Here is a 5,347-nt window from a genome sequence, read left to right as displayed (position 1 = left end):
ACCCGTGGGCATTTGGTTTTGATTGATCTATTTCCATGAGAGAGTTTGGGGAGATTCAAAAACTACGCTGCTGCCCCCATCTTTCTGAAATTCTTCTCCATTGTTTGACATAATTATTTTAAATTTGGGGGCCCTGTAATTTTCAGTTCCAAAGCATAGCCCTGTTTGCCTCACCCTCCTTAGGACTCTGGGTCAGATGAGGCTGTCTGAGTCTCCTCTGTCTAACATGGCACCTCATGTCTGTATTTGCTCAGTCCATGGGGTTTTTTTCTTTTTTTTTAGGAAGATTAGCCCTGAGCTAACTTCTGTTGCCAATCCTCCTCTTTTTTCTGAGGAAGACTGGCCCTGAGCTAACATCCATACCCATCTTCCTCTACTTTATATGTGGGACGCCTACCACAGCACGGCTTGCCAAGCGGCACCATGTCCACACCCGGGATCCGAACTGGCGAACCCCAGGCCGCTGAAGCGGAACGTGCATACTTAACCACTGTGCCACCAGGCCGGCCCCATCAGTCCATGTTTTGAATAAGTCAAAACACTATAACCTAAAGTGCTAATGGGCAGAGGGACATTTGGCCACCATGAGAGGTAAAGCAAGCCTGTGGGCAGGTGGATAGGCTGGAGGCAGGCCCTGGTTAGGAATGTGTATCTTTTCCTTCTCTTTGTATCTACTTATCTAAACAGATACAAAGCGGAACCTCCAATCTGCCCTCCTCCCCAGCAAAGAAGCTGGTCCACGCACAGTTTTCTTCATCTCAGTTCATGGCAATGCCGTTTTCCCAGTTGCTCAGGCCAGAAAGTTCTGAAGTCATTTGACTTCTCTCTTTCCCTCCCAACCACACATCCAGAACATAAGCAAATTCCATCTGCCTTACCTTCCAATTGTATCTAGAATTCGTGCACTTCTAACCACTTTCCTACATTCCCACTCTAGTCCAAGCCTCTATCATTTCCTGCCTGGATTATTGAGAGAGCTTCCTAACTCGGAGGTTCCTAAACTTTCTAGGTTCACAGAACTCTTTGCATTTTATCTGTAGGCTAAAAGAAATACATAACAGTCCCATTTATTAAGCAGTTAGGTTCCAACAATTTAAGAAGTATGTATGCATTAGTAGGCTGGATAATGGCCATCCAAAGAGATCAGGTCCTAATCCCTGAAACCTTTAAATATTACTACCTTATTTAGGAAAAGGGTCTTTGCATATGTGATTAAATTAACGGTCTTGAGACGGGGAGGTTATCCTGGATTATCAGGATGAGTCCTAAATGCAATCACGCATCCTTATAAAATGGAGGCGGAAAGAGATTTGATGCAGACAGAAGAAAAGACAATGTGACCAGGGAGGCAAAGATTGGAGTGTTGTAGCCACTAGCCAAGCAATGCCAGCAGCCACCAGAAGGTGGAAGAGGCAAGGAAGAAAAATCTCCCCCAAGAGCCTCCGCAGGGAGAGTAGCTCTGCTGACACCTTAATTTTTCCCCAGTGATACTGACTTCAGACTTCTGGACTCCAGAACTGCGAAAAAATTAATGTCTGCTTTTTAAGCATTACTTTTTAAGCAGACCAAACTGTGAGAAGCCACAGAAAAAATGCTGCAATAATATAACACATTGTGCAGTCATACAATGTTCTAACAACTAAGTAGACATTTGAAAAATAATACATATAAATTAAAAGAAAAAATATTTTTATTTCACTTTTAACCACAATCACTTGGAATGGAATGTGACTGTTGGGCACTGTCCAACATCTCAAACCTTGGAATTAAATTGGACACTGCCAGCTTCATTTCCTGCTCTACATTGATTTTCAAATAGCACTCGCTTTTTATTACAGCACCTGCCAAAAACCCAGCTTCACAAAGATAAGACAGCATTGAAAGGAATATAGCATGGCCTAATGTTGAAACTGTGAACTACCTACTAGCTAGAGGCTCACACTATCTAACAGTTATCAAGTATTGCTGTGAATCCTTAAAAATTTTTAAATATCCTGCCACACCTCAGTGAATTTTTTTGGTATCCTGGGGGTATCCCAGTGTACCTCATGAGCCCCAGTGTTAACTGGTTCCCTGTTCCCACCCTTTCTTTCTAAAATTTGTCAACCCAGCTACCCTAATGATCCTTTCAAAACATGTCAGATCCTGACCATCTTCTGCTCAAATCCTCCCATGGCTCCTCACTTTTCTGAGTCAAAGCCAACATCCTTATAATGGCCCTACCTACATCAGGGGTCAGCAAACAGTTTCTATAAAGAGCCAGACAGTAAATATGTTAGTCTTTGCAGACCAGATTGTCTCTGTCTCAGCTACACAACTCCGCAGTTGTAGCACGAAAGCAGTCACAAAAAATACATAATTGGACATGGCTGTGTTCCTACAAAAGTTCATTTACAAAGAGAGGCGCACTGTAGTTTGCTCACTTGTGCCCTATGTGATCTACTGCTGTACTTCCTTTCGTTCACTCCACTCCAGTCATGCTGAGCCCTTGCCCTTCCTTAAATACACCAGCAGGCTCCTGGCTCAGGGCCTTTGCACTTGCTGTTCCCTGCCTGGAATTCCTCCCTACCTCCTTCAAGTCCTTATTAAAAATTTTCAATGAGGGTTTACCTCACCACACTATTTGAAATTGCAACTGCCTCCCTGCACTTTTCCTTTCCTTCAATCTTATCCCCTTTACCAAGACCCACTTTCCCATAGTACTTAGAATCTTCAAATACACCATGTAATTTACTTATTTATCTCAATAATTATTTATAATCCATCCCTCCCTCACCCATCACTAGAATGTAAGATACTTGAGGGCACGGTTGTGTTTTTTTGTCTGCTTTGTTCACTGATATATGTGCCCAATGCCTTGAACAGTGTTTGGCACACATTAGGTACTCAATAAATATTAATTGATTGACTGGCTGAATTCTTTCAAAGAGTATAAATACAGTGGCATGCAATTCTTTATCTTGCATTCAAAGCTATGGACATATGCCATAGGACATAGGACAAAGTGCCTGGACATATGCCAATATTTTTGCAGAGAAATACGTAAACCAAATATAAAATGATAAAATCCCTCAACCCAAAGTATCCAACCCAAATAGCCCTAAAGTTTCTTATCTCATTTAACTCTTGTTGAAATATACAACCTTGAGAATGGTGCTCTTATCTAAAACAAAAGGCTTTGAATCATTAGGAAATAAATTATAGAATTCACAGGTAACTAGCAGGTAACAAAGGAAGAAAATACATCTAAAATAAAATCGACCCCTTTTGTACACATTTAAGCATTAATTGTAACAATACACACACACTAAAAACCTTTCCAAGTATGCATAAGAACTCATTTTCCCAACTAGACATTTTTCTTAGCAACAGGAGATACGAGTCCTCAAACAAACTATAGGTGGAGCTCCAAACCTCAGATTCATCTTAATGTTACTGGTTTTACCGTAGTCGTCTTCTCAAGGAACAACTTCTCCATCACATAATTTCAACTCCAAGTGAAAAGGAATACAATTTGTGTTCATTCATAATACACATAAAAGAGCCCGGTGTACTTTCCATATTTCCCTTTTTATGAACAGCTCATACCAGATCTTTTTCTTCCCAAGTATTTACTTTTCAAATTCTATTTGTTATTTTATATTCCCAGTGGGTTCACAGAAAAAAATTGAACAATGTGAACAATTGGTCTTCAGTACACATTCCATTTCTGCTTTCAGAGCACCCCCATTTCCTAGCAATGTTCAAGATAGGCTGTTTTAGTGTCTTAATGCATGGAGCTCACCTAGCATGCCCTTGAGAAACTTACTCATCTTTTAAAGATTTTTTTTTCCTTTTGATGGCTCTAAGCCCTCATCCATGAAGGCCTTAAAACAACAGGAACTAAGTTTTTCTTTTTCATGATTGTGGACCCATCACCTGACATAGATCCATTAACACGATAGGTAGTCAACAAATATTTGCTCAATTAATGAAGGCATTTAGCTTTGGAGGCTTTCTGCTCCAAGCTCTAATTGCCTTGTAGTGAAGACTTGGTCCCAAGAACATAACGGCCACTGTTTTTCATTGTTCATCTCAGTTATCACCATAATTGGCTACCATTGCTTCTGCCTGGACTTCCACAATAACAGTATTTGTTCACTGATGTATCCCTAACACTTAGAATGGAAGCTGGCTCATAGTAGATGCCCAGCAAACATTTACTGAATGAGAGGCTGAATGAGTCAGATTTTGTCCTGTGTTGGCTCCTGCCAGGACCTCACCTGCATCGTGTGCCCTCCCTATGACCAGCACCACCAGTACACCAATTTCTTTAAGTGGAATCCACTGTTTACATTCAGAAGGGAAAGAATTAGTAGAGAAATAGAGTTTTGGAGACACAGTAGAGTGTTTTTACAACTGTCTTCCCAGAGTTATCTGCAGGGGCTCCTGGAGAATACCAACATGTGTCTTTATGCTTGTAGAAACAAAAGAACCTGATAATGGCTTTCAGCCATAAGTCTGAAAAGCCAATGACCACACAGAATCACTTCAAGGAAATCCAAGAGAAATGTGCACAACAGAATAGGAGAAATTGGAGATCTGATGCTGGCCTGGTGGAGGAGGTAACACCTGTGCAGGGATTTTAAGGTAGACCTTGAAGCATAGGTCATGTCATCACACTAACAAACATACAGGGAGGCTCCCAAAATTTGTGGGTAAAGTATCCCAGGTGAGCTACACTTTCAAATCAAGGCATTGTTTCAGAGTGATGATATACAAAGTCTCCTGAGACAGAATAACTAGTGGGTTTGCAAGACCTTTTTGGAAAAAGGCTGTTCATATATTCACACATCCACACACAGAATGTGCCACACTGTTTGTATCTGGTATAAACAACCGCCTTGTCCTGGTGTCCCTACTGCTTTGCACAGTGACCCTTAGAGATGCAACACGCATTTTCGATAGATTTTATTGGTGTTCTGAATTAAAAAGTTAGTCTTATGTTCTTTTCTAGGCAATAAAAGGACTGCCTAATACCTTAAGCCACCAATTTTGTGCAGAAAGTAACACAAGCTGAAATTTTCAGTTTTCCTTTCCCCGACTTAGAAACCCCAGTTAATTTAGCCAAGTACTCGGAAGAGCAATCCCTCCTTGAACTCTGGATTTGTGTGAGGGGCTATCTGGCAGGTAACTCCTGCCCCAAATAAAAATAATTCTAAAGACAAGTCAGCCTGGTCATCGGTTCCTTTAACTACTTGGTTCCCTCTTCTTCCCTGTTGAGTTTCCTTTACCAAGATGGCCGCCGTCGGGCTCTCTCCTCATTGGTCGGTTTCCCGCAGGTGGAGGCTCTAGCCCCGCCCGCCAG

This window comes from Equus asinus, chromosome 6, assembly GCF_041296235.1.
Source record: "Equus asinus isolate D_3611 breed Donkey chromosome 6, EquAss-T2T_v2, whole genome shotgun sequence".
Lineage (NCBI taxonomy): Eukaryota > Metazoa > Chordata > Mammalia > Perissodactyla > Equidae > Equus > Equus asinus.
This window is presented reverse-complemented; position numbering follows the sequence as displayed.